The sequence below is a fragment of the Nipponia nippon genome, unplaced genomic scaffold, assembly GCF_047370975.1.
Source record: "Nipponia nippon isolate SJK-2023a ecotype South Korea unplaced genomic scaffold, ASM4737097v1 scaffold_9, whole genome shotgun sequence".
Taxonomy (NCBI): Eukaryota; Metazoa; Chordata; class Aves; order Pelecaniformes; family Threskiornithidae; genus Nipponia; species Nipponia nippon.
In genome coordinates, this window is record NW_028262413.1 from 30,110,342 (window position 1) to 30,126,494 (window position 16,153).

The 16,153-nt window shown below is 39.4% G+C and overlaps 1 protein-coding gene across 9 annotated transcripts in view; it reads right to left on the bottom strand.

Annotated features, from left to right (window-relative positions):
- Positions 1 to 16,153, bottom strand: part of TLN2 (talin 2) — a 218,182-nt gene that overhangs the window by 167,442 nt on the left and 34,587 nt on the right. For 5 of the 9 annotated variants that reach the window (XR_015701295.1, XR_015701294.1, XM_087743602.1 and 2 more), the window contains exon 2: positions 15,645 to 15,743. The exons of 2 other annotated variants lie outside the window; for them this stretch is intronic. The gene's annotated coding sequence lies outside the window, so the exon portion shown is untranslated. Of the gene's footprint in view, positions 1 to 10,518; positions 10,572 to 15,632; positions 15,744 to 16,153 lie in introns of all 9 variants that reach the window. 2 more of the 9 variants (XM_087743606.1, XM_087743607.1) reach the window with 2 other exon arrangements.

Below are 16,153 nucleotides of genomic sequence, written 5' to 3' on the forward strand. Positions count from 1 at the left end.
GGACATGGATCCAGAAATGAAGGCTTAAGAAATCCAAGCAGCAGAAAAGATTTTTCACAGCAACCAGATAGTTGGGAAAGCAAGTAAAAAGCCTTATGATGGACAGTCTGTGTCTCTGAGCTTTTACGTCTTCTATCCAAAGGACACACATGCCTGAAGTGACTGAATTACTTTAATTAAACTATGATACTGAAATTCTAGTCACAGGGAAAGCAGTAAAAAAAAGATTGAAGAAAAACAACAGAAGTGAAGGTTTCACTTTTCTTCAGTGATTTTTGCCAGCCGTATAAATTTAGTGTGTATAATCTTTACAATCCTAACCTGTTTGTGACACAGGCAGCAGAGAGGACATTCAACAAATAATAAAAAAAATAATCTGACAAGTAATACTGACACACTAAAAATAAGAGTTTAAAGGAAATGCCTCTGCACAAAAGAAGTGTGTATAAGGCTGCTGTACAAATACTACCAAGCATATTTTTAAAACAAATAGGATGCCATTTACAACAAAATCAAGATAACATAAAACACATAACATTAATAGCTATATATGCAGGGAAATGTGTCTGAAGAACTTTCTGCCTTGACAGCTGTGGTTCAGTTGAACGGATGGGTCACTTGCTGCTAGAATCCTTCACACAAATCAGGCTTCAGGGAACAAAGGGACACCTAGCCATGCCCACCTGCCCAATTCTGTTACAATTCTGGGACAATAAGAGATCTTAAGAATTTCGGAGATGGAAGGAAATGACGCCTGCAATACATTGAGCTGCAAAGAGGGCCATTGTAAAAAAAACCCAGAACCTAGGCAATTTTAGGCTTTTTCACTACAAGGGAGCCAAATGCACCCTCACAAAAACACAGTAGCTTTTTTCAAGGTCATAAGGTGGCTTATCATTCTCCCAGAGACTTCTATGCTGTCTCTGTCCTTGAAGCCCAGTTTCCCCTCAAGTTTTCCTTTCAAGTTGCAACGGAGTGTTTTTTCCCTTTAACTTCCATTTTCAGCAGCAACTGCTCCACAATAGCTTTCCAGTTCCACCCACCAGGCCCTCCTTTTAAACAACCAAGTCTCAGGACATTTTCCAAGGCCTTCCTCTCACTCACCACAAGGATTTACAAGCACTCCCAGCTTTGCCACGGGTCAAAGAAATAAGCATTTGTTTGTCGTGTGGTCCATTTTTACTACTTCCTGAATGCACTCACCCCTCTGAGGACTACAATTCGTAACCTGTCGGCCTTTAAAAGTGCCAGCAATTACAGCAGAGATGCCCTGGCCCTAAGCCACCCTTTGAAGAAGACAGCATATTTACAACCAAGCAATATTACCTATTGTAGAATAAAGGCCAAGCACTGACAATAAGCGACACCAGCAAAAAATTACCGAAGTTATGTTCTACCTCCATGTCTTCCTTTGTGGTTGTAAAAGCCCTGCTTTAATCCAGTTCTCCAGAACAAACTTACACTATAATTCCAGAGCTTTATTTCACACAAGGCGATGTGCACAGCAACACGAGCTTGAGAATGAGGAGAGAAGACATTGTCAACAACCAAAGCACATTTCAGCCACATGGTAAAATTCCAGCTGTGACCTTAATCCAGTACACTGCAGTGGGGTGATACAAGCTAACACAAAACCTGAGTTTAGCCCAGAGAATAAAACCCATGTTTCTGTGGCTATTAACTCTAAAATCAAAATTTTCAAAGGTCCCTTGCTCCATATTAAATATTGCAGCAACAAGGAACCTACAATAGTGAGACACTTTGCAGAACAATTCAGTGGACTACATGATCCAGTCTCCCAAGGAATTCCTCCTCCCACACAAGCTGAAAGTTTGAATGATACTCAAAACAGTTGTTATTCTAGAATTTCTGTAACTAAAACTAAGATTTGTAGATAATACCTAAGTCAGAATGTTCTTCAACAAGTAGTCACATTTACAAACAAAACTTACTATGCTATTTGATACCTGCTGAAGATAACTGGAAACTTAATTTCTTTTAGTAAACAAACAGGCGTCTTGATATCTCTCAAATTTATTTCTTAGGAATTTATGATGTAAGATTAGAATAAAGGCAGACCTAAAAAGCCTTCCATTGAAAAACTGTTTGCAAGGACCTTTTGCTGTTAGTTTTTGGGGGGGTTGTTTTGTTTCTTCTTCTTAAATAGAACTGCGGTGAAAGTTATTTCTTTCTTACAAAAATACTTCTGAAAAAACAGGGTACTTTGAATCAGAAAATACAGCATTCTTCACTTCACAGCTTAAGTCTGGATGCACCATGCAAGGTGTGGTAGTTTGTGTGCGTGCTCAGAGCGTTAACTGGTAAATAATCTGATTTAGCTTGGCCCACAGTGTGCAAGAAAGGGGCATCAGAACTCCACCGCCTGACTATACAGCAGCTCTGCACTGTTAGGTGCATTTTCTACTTGAGTGTAAATGTTTCTGGTCAAACAATGTTTTCATGCAGGGGAGAAAAATACCCCAAAACAGGCATGCTCTATCAAAGACTAATACCTTTCGTACCTTTTAATATGCTATGCATGCTTTGTTAGCATATTTTCAGATTCACTAAGCACGTAATTTGACAGCTATACTGTTTAAAGCCACAGTTTAATCACTTCTGACTCCAGCATGGTTTGATTTGCCCAGTTGCAGACTGAGCATCATGTGTTTGATGTCAGGCAAAGTCAGTTGCTCCTAAGGAACCCTCAGTGCATTCAAATAAGGCTCATGTTTGTGCTTGTCTCTTACCACTACACTGAGCCACTATTTCAGCTAGCTTTTTAAAAAGTGCCTGAAAACCAGTTTCTACATAAACCCTCCCTGCAGTCTTAAAAAGAAAAACAACAACTCCACACTCTAGGAAGCTTTTGTACTTAATCATAAAGTCCAGTATCAAAAGGCACCATTGTTTTACACCTTTTAAAATTCAGTTGTGCATTGCAGAAACTGCTGTGTTATACAAGAAGTCATCTCAGGCCTCAATTACAGACTCTTGTGGCCTTTCTACAAAAAAGTAGACATGGAAGAGGGTAATTCTGGACAGGTAGCATGCTAATCTACTGCTTTTTTGAACAAAATCCTTTTGGGTCATACCTTGCAATTATTTCCTTTGATTGCACAGAAAACTGCACAGGCAATTATGAACCTGCTTTTGTTGACTGTCAACACCGACCATCAAGACAAGTCACCTCTGAAAACATAGACCTGCTTTGGACTGCTAATTACTCTCAACATCACAACACATTTTGAAACCTTTCCAACAATTGACACAGATTCCTCCATGTATACTCTGGCACCCAGTGTTTTACCTTGCCACATCTTTCAGTCCCATATGCCCAGCGTAAAGCTTCTCACAAGGCTTCCCACGAGCTTGCTTGATCCAGCTTAGGAAGAGCCTACAGAAACGGAATTCCCAAAGTGAACAGGAAAAAGGTGAATATCTACATTTTTAGCACCATTATCAAAAAGACCACTTTTTGGGCATACTTTCTTATTGTGTAACTTATGGCCTGGTGGAGGGAAAGGTAGAACAGAATCAAAACTAGGACTGCACTGACCGTAGTTAGTATGACAAAAAGGCAGACAAACGCTAAAACCTAGACCATCAAATACCACCTCATTCACATGCACAGGCTTTCTGGAAAGGCATAAGCTCTTGGAAAACAAAGGAGCTTACAGTTAATGAATCAAGACTCACTAATTCTTTCCTAGCATTCTCAAAGAGAAAAGACGGTACTTTCAAACCACATGAACAACCAGTAAACAAAAGACTCAACCAATATGGCTTTATATCATGCTCTCCATATGGTAAGATTTCCGAATCTGACACCTGTTTACTACTACTAGTTGTCCTCAGCCAGTGAAGTCTAGTTTTTAAAATGTTCTTCGCAATGTTCAACTGTTTATCTGCATCATTTCTAGCCTACCTGATAAATAACCTTGACTACAAATATCTTTATTCAAAATTATTTCTTTATTGAATGGAAAACCAAAAACAACTTACACATGTCATAAGAGGAAGCTGGCATCCTATTTCCTTTCTATTTTCTGCCTCACAGAGATTATGTAATTTCTCATACCAGCCCACTACTTTTCATAAACATCTGTAACTTTGCTAGAACTGTCTAGAAAAAGGCTTGACATCCAGGTCCATTTTGGGGATGTTGGTTTGCAACCGACATATATGAATACATGTGCAATGCAGAAAAATCCAATAAAATGTAAAGTTTGCTGTCCAACCATCTAAAGTAATTTATGCTAGTGACATGCTCGTACAGGCCTCATCTGTAAAACACAGTTCACAAAACTGCCTGTTGCTTTCTGGCTGTGTATCTCTCTGCAATACAACATGTAATATATGCTCAGAGTCAGGAGAATCCTATATGAAAACTGATGTGGTTTAAATTCCAAGCACAATCCAGTGGTCTAAGTCAGGTAATTTTCTTACCTCTGGAATACAACACCAGTTCAACTGTAGAAAGATAATAGTTAAAACTTCGACAAAGAACAGAGGTCAAACAGCAGTGTTTCTTTCATTTCCGCATTTATGTATTATCAAATGCATGAAATTCAATTGTGACCACTCACGCTTTCTTAAGTGATTACTTTCCCCCATTCCACATTTCTTATTACTAAACAAAATTGAACTGCTTAATTATGTGTAACACTTTATGCAATAATTATACAGAAATCCACACTGACCACGCATTTCCCCATTAACATTCAATTAACGCATTCAACTACAGAAGCTTCAATACAATTTCAACTATTTCTGCCATCAAATGGAATAGATTTTTTTTCAGCTTGTGTGTCTAGTGGCATTACATGACAAATGTGTCAATCACCTACAACTACTTCAACTCTGACACCGCATTACTTAAGCATTTGCATAGCCCCCACGAACTAAACATTACCATTTAGCCTAAATTTATTTGCTTCACATTAACCTTATCTGACCAACACCTATGCACCTAACAGTATCTCAGGAGAGCATATGAATAAATTAAAATTAAATTATACTACCACATGAAAAATAACTGTTTACTTGCTGTAGCTGTAAGAATATCAAAGTCCTCCTTATTTGCAAAAATTAATTTCTGAATGTTAGACTTCTGGGCCGTGCTGTAAGGATATATTTAGCTTCTGCACTGCAGCTCTCATCTCAGATTACACTACTATTTTAGTCTAAGAAGCAATGAACATGTTGATGAGAACATAAGAGTAAACATGCAAGTGCTAATGGAAAGTTCATGTGGACTAGGTTAAGCCGTATAGAGATATAAAATTTAGGCATTACATGGGAGGACTTGGACATCTTGTTTGTCACACTTTTTAGCTCTCAAAGGTACCTGTACTAATTCCTTAATTTAAGACAGGAAGAGATTAATTGCTCTCCCTATTATTGGAGAAGAACCTTTTCAAACCAGGTTGAGATAGAAATAGGGACACCATACTGTCAACAACTCCCAGATCACAGCTTAGCTCTGTGGTTTCCAAGCCCTTTACCCCTGAAAGAGTGACAATCCACACAAACCACAAAAGGCAGAGGATCAGAACCAAGTATTCCTTTTGTGTGCCCAAGCTAAGAAATCTTTCACAGCCTAACACCGCTGCTCAAGAGTTTGAGCCTGGCCCAGCTGCCTCCATTCTCTGGATGTGGAGAGGCATAACAGTGCCCTTTCCAAAGCAAACATACAGCCTTTAAAAAGACCAGCAATGAACATGTAACCTGAAGGCCAAAGGGTAGAAAACAGCAGGCTGAAGTGGAAAGATACTGGGAAGAGTTTGGCAGCAATTCCTCCTTCCGTATAGTGCTTTTGAAAAGACTGACTGTGGCATCCACATTTGGTGATTAGAAGCTTGAGAACAGTAGCTCAACCACAGGAGGCTGCACAAGTAGCAAACCACTATTTGTGGCTGTCAAAACAATTGCCTTATGCAAGCCAACCCACCACAGAGCTACAGCTGTTGCTGCCTTATCACCAGAGGCCCTCTCCAGTTCTTTAATGTTATAGAAAAGTTACTGATTTGCCGACCCATGCTCAGAGTTCAGATTCTTGGTTGAACCAACTTCATTTTGATGCAATGGGAAGAAATATGGCCTCTCACTTGTAGTTAAATGAATGTTGCAGTATTAAGCTAATCCTAGCTATGTCTAGTTCCCAACAGAAAAACTGACCAAACACACATGTGTGACATCTTTAATTACTACCAACTCTAACAACAGAAGTACTCTGAGCATAGAAAACAGCTTACAAGATTTGAAAATGGAAAGGAGGAAAAAAATCCTGAAAGTAACAAAATATTAGAGTCATCATAGTAAGGAAACTTGACATTTATGAAGTTGTTCCCTCAGAAGCCTTCCCATAGCAAGCAGGCAAAAAGCCAAGTCAGGCCATTCAGGCTGCAAAAAAAAAAAAAAAAGCTGACAGCACACAGGTGATGAACAAGTTAAGTGTGCAACCCGCGGAAGCAATAGTGGGTGCTGAAGACAACAGCCAGGATCACAATAGTTGCAGTGGTTTGTAAAGGAAAAGGTTACATAGACGTCTGTAGCATTAACAGGATAAAAGCATCAAATCAAATCTGAGACACCTCAGCATCTCTGGTTCCAGTTAACTCCATTCACCTCAAACAAAATTCTTGCTTAAATATGATCCAAGTATGGACTTCAACAGCTAAAGAATTTTACATTAGAGCAACAATGGCAATGAAAACGCAGGGTTTTTTTCTCTGCATAAATGGAGGCCTGGCTGAACTTCCTGTTAAAATAAACAGAAGCACACAATAATGAAATCAAGCCTCAGATGTAGCCTGAAAGTGACAAGTCTGTATGGACTAGTTTCCAGGCACCTTCCTTTTAACCACCTTCTCCAGAGGGAGAGTCAGTCTGAGTAAGATCCCCGAACAGTCTGGAGAGAGTCAAAGTGAACAACTGAAAATTAAGGGGACAGCCTCTCACTGAATGTAAACTGAATGAATGTAAAACCTACTACGTTTTCTATCTGGTGAAGACTGGATTAGATAGATCCCTCTACTTCTAATAAGGAAGAAAGGCTGCAGACACTTATTTCTTCCTACTTTTCCACATTCAGCTCAACCACTGACAGCCACGTGTCAGTGCTGGACCTTCAGTCCAACAGACCTTTACAGTCTTAGCTTCATATGCTATACATCACCACATTAGTTATCTTGACAGTAGCACAAGTGTAACAGCTCAAGTTTGAGAAACACTGGGAGAAGTGCTACAGTCAGTGAAATTTGATTACACAGGTTTTACACAATCAATGCAAAACTCACTTGTCAGAAATGATATATATTGGTTTTCCACAGCACTAATATATCTTTGCTTTTTTTTTTTTCCCCATTTACTTCCCTGACAACCTCTAAATGAGTTTTGGTCACTCCACTGCCACCACTCTTCACATGAACTTTTAATCATTTGACCAACTTGAATATAAGCTGAAGACAACACCAGCATGATTTGAAGCAGTTCAGTTCACAGAAAAATCACCTAAATGCCCAAGAGAGTACCCTAGCCTGTACTCCCATTCCCTATGGAATCCACAAACAACTTTCATTTGAGTTAACTCACTCACTCTAATGTCTTGCTGGAATTCTAAGGAGTCTTCATCCTATCCCATGGCTGGTGGTACGTGCTAACAGCCATGCAACAAAAACACGATGCAACAAAAACACGTAAGACAGAGTGTATGGCACACGGATTGAGGCAAGATGTGTGGCCACAAGGAAGTTACAGTGCTAGATAACCCGGAGAGCTTGAACTGCAAAGGGCAGACCAAGGGATTAGCAGGACTGGGCAGGAGATGCAGTAGACCTTTCACCTGCTTCCCATAATTCCTCTATCTGTTTGGACAATGACCACACAGTCACAAATTTTCAGAAGCTAAAAAACTCATTCACCTCTTAGGAAAAATCAACCTAATAGCAGTAGTAGCAATGTGAGTTTAAGCAAAGCAGGCACTTTAAAACTTTCTAGTTGTAACAAGCTCACGACATACAAGCAACAACAGATGAGGAGGTTACGCTGCTGGATAAGTGTTCATCTGCTGCTTATCAACATTTTTATTCAACTCAAAGACTTACACCTCCTGGATTTTTACTCTACAGGCTACCTTATGCTACATCTTTAAGACATTACTGTTGACGCTTTGTTATCACTTTGCTGAACATGCCAAGCATTGATATTGCTGCTACTACTCAAGGAATTTACAGAAGGTCAACAGAAGTGGTATACCTCCAGAATACCAGTAATGTTCCTTTGTGGACTATGGTACAGTTTATATTAGCTTCAGTACCAGTCCAGAGCAGTACGCCAGGTCTTCCAGATTTTGGCACTCACAACGGTTACAAGATACTGCATATCTAAATGCATAAGATAAAGAAATTAGTTATGCAAGGCAACAGGCTGTCTATGAAACAGCATTTATAGTTAGCAAGTTCTTTACTGTGGTCTGTACTGGAGGATATTTTCCAGAGAAACTTAGTTTACAGTACTTATCTTATGCTTCTCCCCAAGCTGTAGATTCAACAGGCTTTGTTGCTTATTCCTCCCCAGATTTTTTGGTCCCATGCTCCAAGAAAGTCATAATATCATCTTTGTATCATCTTTTTACCTTTCCCTCATAAACCAATAATTTTTATTTTTCTTACTTAGAGTAGCTCTCCTCAGTTCCCAAACAAAAGTAGGGTGGAGGAATTTTGTTTCAGATACTCTGACAATGGTAATAGTATCGCAAAAGAAAGATAAACAGGGTGCCAACGTACATCCCAGTCATGAAAGCAGCTTCTGGAACTAGTCCCTTTTACGTCCACACATGCAATTCAAATTCAGTCTGGTATTTTATAATCCTGTTCAAAATGAGAGATATCTAACCATTTAGTCAAAGCCAAATAATTAGAATAAAAAACCTCATCACACAACACCTGCACACATAATTACTTAATAGGAAGCTTTCTTTGTTTTGCATAATTGCTCGTCAAATTGCATACTGGATTTTTGAGGTGGTGGCATCTTTAAATGCTTGACTGCAAAATAAAATTAAGATTCACAAGTATACAAAAGCAATCTATTCCTCAATTTACACTGAGCTTCCTTACAAGAACCTTACAAAAGTATATACTAGTTTGTTTACCCAGGCAGGGAACGCATTTTTTGATGACCAACAATGTCTGTGCCTGCAATGCAGACTATGTTCTAGGTTTAAAGTTTTCTAAAAGAGTTTCCCAAGATCTTGTAAGGATCTGATCACAGCAGCTGTTTATGAAGTTCCCACCCATCAGAGGAACAGTTGCAGAAATATGGAAAAAATCCTAAGCTGCAGAGCCAATTTCCAGGGCTTTTGCCCTCTTCAGTTGCCTGCCTCACATGCAAAGCAACAAGTCATTGATCCTGCAAAAGGATAAGCAGCAGCCTAGTTCTTGGACAGCAATCAAGCCTGCAGTTGAGAAAGGGGGTAAAATGGCTTCTGCTACAGAGCCCTTTTACACATGGTAAGGTTTGTTCTATAAGGCTAAAAGGGAATATGCATAAGACACTCCCATTTCTTGAAAAAAAATCTTTGAAGTCTCGAGTATTAAACTCCACTAATAGCTTCTTTATCTTACATAATTTCAGACAAAAGCTTATTTACGTAATGTTGAACACTCTAAAAGTCAAGAAAACACAACTTTAACCCTTCTCTTATCTAAATAACATCTTTCTTTAAAGGACCCTTGATGAAGGGGCCCTACAAATCATAGGTGCATGTGACTAATTCCTTTCAACCATTGCAAATATCACACCAGTGACCTTCTGGTTACTGGAAGCTGTTTTGCCTTTCCTGCTGTTAGCTGTTTTTCTAGTTCTTGTACACCTCAGATTCCAGGAAAAGCACTATGTTGTTATGGGAGTATATGCAGTGATGATATAAAAACAAATTTTCAATTATGCACTACATATAATAATTTGGTACTATAGTTCCAGCATACTTGGTGGCTCAGTGGCTCATGCACTTAATTAAATAGCAGATTAACTTCCCATACAATTTTAATATTAAGTAGATTAATTTAAAATGCAATTATAGTTACATTTTAAAATAAAGATAATTTTTCTCCATCATAAAAATGAAGTCTTATATAAAAGTTAACCATCTTGGAAGTATCAGAATATCAGACCTTTGGATTGTATTATTTAATTGCACTAAAATGTTTAAGCTTTCCTTCTGTCTCCCCTTAGCCATAAAATGCATCTTGTTCATTTATTTAACTTCGTCAAAGCAGTTGTTGTGAGCTCAATATTTCTTTACACATTTTCAAAAGATAACTAACTTCTCATCTATTTATTTATGAAGACAACAGCTTCTGGCACATCCTGAAATTAACCTGCCATAACTGCTTATCTATTTATGTGAAGTATGGAAAGAATATACAAGGAAAAAAGATTTAGTAGAACAGAATATTTAAACTCAAGTTCTCTCACAACTTAAGAAAGTGAAATAAACACACTCTTTCCTACCTCTCAGAAAACATGTTTTCTCCATAAGCCAGATCTCAGTGTCATAAACATTTCTAGGAGAAAATATAAGTCTAAATCACTTGAACTGCTCTCCAGTTAAAACAGAAATCAGTGAGCCATTTAATGAACCATTAGCAAGCCCATCAACAGTTTAGACACAAGTTATATGCCCAGAATATATTGGAATAAGCAGCCTGGACCTGCCACAGAAAGTGTTGGAAGCCCACCCTATAGGGGAAAAAAAGAAGCAAGGGGAAAGGAATGGACAAAGCCATCATCTCAAAAAAACCCAGACCACCACCACCCCCCCAAAAAACAAACACCACATCAAACAAAGGAACAAATATTCTTTGCTGTGGCTGCCTTAGGAAGTAAGTGCCCTCTGGGACTGACCTCAAAAGCTGCTCTGGAGGAGGTGTTAGAGGGATTTTGGTGACGAGAAAGCAGGGAGAGACTGGGATACAAGCAGAACGCTAAGGCTGTATTAGGATATATAAGGATATACGTAAGTCTTCCAACAGTTGTAGAATAGCAACACAAGAAAAAAAAAAGTTACATCACCAACTTGCAAACTGCCCTCACCTTTGTGATACCGAAATAAAAGCTATTAACATTCTAAAGAAGAAACTGTTGATTTTGAGCAGGAAGTCTAACAAATTGGTTTCCTGCAGACATAATGCCTTTCTCATAACACTTCTCTCCCCCAATAACTCTTAACTCCTTCACATGCTACTCTCCCCCAATAAGTCTAATTCCTTCAGACCTTACATCCCAGTGACATCATTCTCCTCCTCCAACAAAAGATTTTGCAAGTGCTTTGCGTAAGCTAAAGCTCCACATAGCATAAGTAGCAAGCTACAAATCATTTCAGATAATACACAAGCGTGAAAAGAAAATTTGTGATAATAGGTACAATACTCAATAGATGGCACGTGTCAAGACAAAAGGAAAAAGTTAAATTGAAACAAAATGAAAGATAAAGTAGCTGAAAATACAAAACAGAACTAAGAAAACATCAGAAAATCCTCCAGGTATTGCCATAATAATAATAATGAAGCAGCCAGATGTCCTGGTTGCCAAGTCTCACAGAAGTCCAGTATCAATTTCAAAGCCATATAAACTGGACTGTTTTCCTTTGCGAACACTACAGAGAAATTTAAGGGAAAAAAACCAGAGAGGCAGACAACTCTGGAATAACAGGAACAGGAATAAGAATTCTTAAAATTTGGACAGGTGCAAAAGAAGTGTCAGGCCCTCCTACTTAAAAGTATATGAAGAACTAAGAGGTTCAGAGAACGTGAACCAGTGTGCACACAGTTAGTTAAAATGCATACCATTTAATACCTGATTTTACTGTGGTGTTTGTTTTTTTTTAATAAAATAAAAACAATGCCTTAGCTTTAACTTCAGGACAAATATTTCAAGGCCTATTCCAAGGGGTCTTTCCCCACTGCCAGAAAAGGCAATGGAACACCCATTTAGCTTTATAAAACAGTCTGCACAATTTCTTACAAGCTTTACATTTCCTCAAATATGAATTGACACGACTTTCTAAAATTCAGTCATAATATTGACGTTTTCTTTGTTATGCTGTATAAACTGGCTCTGCATCTCCCAGTGCAATTTATTACAGCAACACTGAGCAGTTCTCACAAAGATTCAATATGCCTCACAAAAAGAACCTTTAGAGTCATCTTTGAACTATGGGCCTCTTTTAACACACTTTGTTAAGACAGTGAACACAAAAATATTAAACCAAAAGTTGTACATTTTGTAGTCATAACATCCATTGAGCTACTGTACTTGCAACAAACTATGCTTGTCAGCAGTATACAAATACATAACCTGAGGCTGTAGTAAGTTCTTGAAGTTGAACAACAAAATATTGGCAGACTTCCTAGAATTCAATTTGGACAGAAGTCAAGGACACTTTGGCACTACTGTGGGTTTAGTGATATGGCACAAGCCCTACCTATAATGAAGAACGTGTCGGTTGCAACTCAAACTTCACTTATGATCAGCTTTTACAAACCAAACTGTCAAGTAACTTGGGAAGCTCTGCCTGAACAGCAACTTTGTCTTTGGACTGCTGCTGGTTGGCTAACTTTGGGTACGTCAGGCTGGACATTCCCTCCTCTGTAGGAGAGGCCGTTTTTTAACTCTTTCCTCCTCCCTAAAAGCAGTGTAATTTTCCTCAAAAAAACCCAACACCACAATGCAATAGAATAATGCTTTTTTTTTTTAAGGGGGGGTGGGGAGAAAAAAAGTCAAAATGCTTGTCCCATGATAAAGAAATCTCATTTTCAGAGCAGGATAACTGATGAAGACATCAATATATTCTCTCAAAGGGAGAAGTTCAGTTTCCAGTCACAACATTTGAACCACATCAGTCACAACATTTGAACCACATTTTGACTGTTTTCATGTTTCTACCTCCAGTCATAGTAAGTTGAGTTGATCCTAAAAAATAATCCAGCATTTCCCATTTTTGAACTGTCAGTTCAGATGTTTCTCTAGAACCCAATTATTGGTGGATGACAGGTGTTTGAAATACCATGTAGTATTTAGTATAGCATTCCCAGTAAGGAGCACCTGATGAATTGCTCAAGACACATTTTTCTTTTCCAGTGTTCTTGCTACAACATTCATTTCAGCAGCCATTATCTTAATTTTCTGTTACTCTACAAATAATACCATTTACTTCCACAGTATTTGTTCAGATATGATATTCCTAGTCTTATCCATTACTCTGCAACAACAAAACAACGCAAAGCAGCAAAGGCACCCAACTAGTCCCCAGAAGCTGCTCTTACTAGCGACCCACACTCAGTTTTCTGAAATAAGAGACATGAAATGTTATATTCAGCTGTTCAATGAAGAAAACACACACTGGTGATTACACACTTTGTATATGCCTAAGTTAGAAAGGCCTTTTAGCATGCCTGCTAAAGCTACAGCTACAGCGGCAGCCAGGAGGGGAACCAGGCAAGAACTAAGGCAACAGAACGTGCTCAGCATCGAATCAGTGAGGAAACCAAGTCAGCTGCTACAGCTAGAGTGCTTCAGCTCCTGAAGCCAGCCCAGACATCTCAGCAGAAGTGCTTTGTTTAATAGGGTACTCCCTGGCCATTTAGAAAGAACGCTGTTTGGACAGCAAGACTTGTTTCCAAACTAAGCAACTGCAACAAAATAAACTACAAAGCAAATCTTTCTATGCATTTACCATGTACCAGTATACTAATAACTCGTCCAAATAATTCACATGCCAAGAACACTGACACAAGGTTAAACACCACATATCATAAAATCATAGAATACCAAGGTTGGAAGGGACCTCAAGGATCATCCGGTCCAACCTTTCTAGGCAAGAGCACAGTCTAGATGAGATGGCCCAGCACCATGTCCAGCTGAGTCGTAAACATGTTCAGCGTAGCGGAGTCAACCACTTCCCTGGGGAGATTATTCCAACGACTGACTGTTCTCATTGTGAAAAGTTTCCCTCTCATGTCCAATCGGAATCTCCCTGGGAGTAACTTGTACCCATTACCCCTTGTCCTCACCATGGGACTCCTTGTAAAAAGGGAGTCTCCATCTTCTTTGTAGCTCCCCTTTAAGTACTGGTACATGGTGATGTGATCACCTTTAAGCCTCCTTTTCTCAAGGCTGAACAAGCCCAGCTCTCTCAGCCTATCCTCATACGGCAGGCTTCCCAGACCCTTGATCATCTTGGTGGCCCTTCTCTGGACCCCCTCCAGCCTGTCCACATCTTTTTTTGTCTAATGGGGACCAGAATTGTACACAGTATTCCAGGCTGAATGACAAGCACTGGATAGAGTGGGATAATGACTTCTTTATCTCTGCTGGCGATGCCCTTTTTGATGCAACCCAGCATCCTATTGGCCTTCTTGGCCGCAGCAGCACACTGTTCACTCATGTTGAGCTTCCTGTCCACCAGGACCCCCAGGTCCCTCTCCATGGAGCTGCTCTGTAGCCAGGTGGATCCCAGTCTGAGCTGCACTCCTAGATTATGTTTTCCCAGGTGCAAGACCTTACACTTGTCTTTGTTAAACTTCATAAGGTTCTTGTTAGCCCACTCTTCCAGCCTATCCAGATCTTCCTGCAGGGTGGCTCTCCCTTCAAGAGTGTCTACTTCCCCACTCAATTTGGCGTCATCTGCGAACTTCATCAGGCTACAATTGATCCCGTTATCCAGATCGCTTATAAAGATACTGAATATTGTTGGGCCCAATATTCATCCCTGGGGGACCCCACTTGTGACGGGTTGCCAGTTTGAAAAAGCTATTTACCACCACCCTTTGGGTGCGGCCCATCAACCAATTCCTCACCCACTGCACAGACCAGTTGTCTAGGCCATAATGTATCAGTTTCTCCAGGAGGAGGCCACGGGGAACCGTATCGAAAGCCTTGGAGAAGTCCAGGTAGGCAACGTCCACCGCTTGCCCCATGTCAACTGAGCAGGTCACTTTATCATAGAAGGCCACCAGATTTGTCAGGCAGCTAAGGAATCTTTGTCGCCACTCTGGTTGGCCTGACTTACTCCCCAGTTGGATGTGATGGCATGAGCATTTCTGTTTTGGACCCCAAGTCCTTCAGTTTGAAAGCCCGCCTGTTGCTACATATACACATATACTACATGTCCTGTCAAAGAAAGTTCCTAGTAGCAAAATCCAGATTATCAAATTAAATCTTATCATATCCAGTAATTTTGAATGCTTCCCTGTATTTTTCCTCCTCCTATTGATACAATTTCATAGGTTATGCAGTCAAATACTTTCCCCAAGATTGTAAGACTGTAAAGTAACAGCAGCCATCGAAGAGACATAAATTTTATTAACAGAATTTTCTGCTTTTTTACATTTAATATTTTCTTTAAGGAATAAAGATGTAAAACGCAGTTTTAAGACAGCACTGCCTAAACCTTGATTATTGATCAGCTGCATGTACTAATCACTAAAGGCTAAGTGGTATAAAATAAATGCTGCCACTAGCCACTTGTTTTGCAAGGCTTCTTAAAACACACACAACATCACACTAACTAGTACTATCTTTGAGGTATGTAGAACTTTAAAAGACAGTAAAATATTCCCCCATACCATTGTACTTACTGGTTCCTTCCTGCCAACGTGGGATCTCAGAATACTGGAACAGGTCAACACAACAGTCCAGCAGCAAGCAAGGCCTAGATGTTAACTCACAGCAGAGTACTGTTGGAAGAAAAAAAAAAAAAAAAAAAGGCGTAGGGAGATAAACATTTTAATTATTCTACCTAAGCAAAAAGGTTAGTGAAAGCAACAGCATGTTATGACACTGCTCTTCAGAACGAGACACACCAAGCCAAATAACAAAAAAAACCCAACAACTTGAAATGTGGCAGCAAAGTGAGCCATACTCCAGACCTTAAGAGCGAAATTAATAACAAACCAGCCAGCTCATATTGCAGAATTTAGCTGGAGTGACCTGACAGCAGCAACCCCTATCCAAACACACATGAGCTATGGCAAATCTACAGTGTTTGATCAACACTCCCAAGAATGTGTATATTGGAGATGTGTAGAGAAAAAGGAAACTCTTGATAGATAATTTTAAGATTTGCAGTGTCACTATTTCTATCACC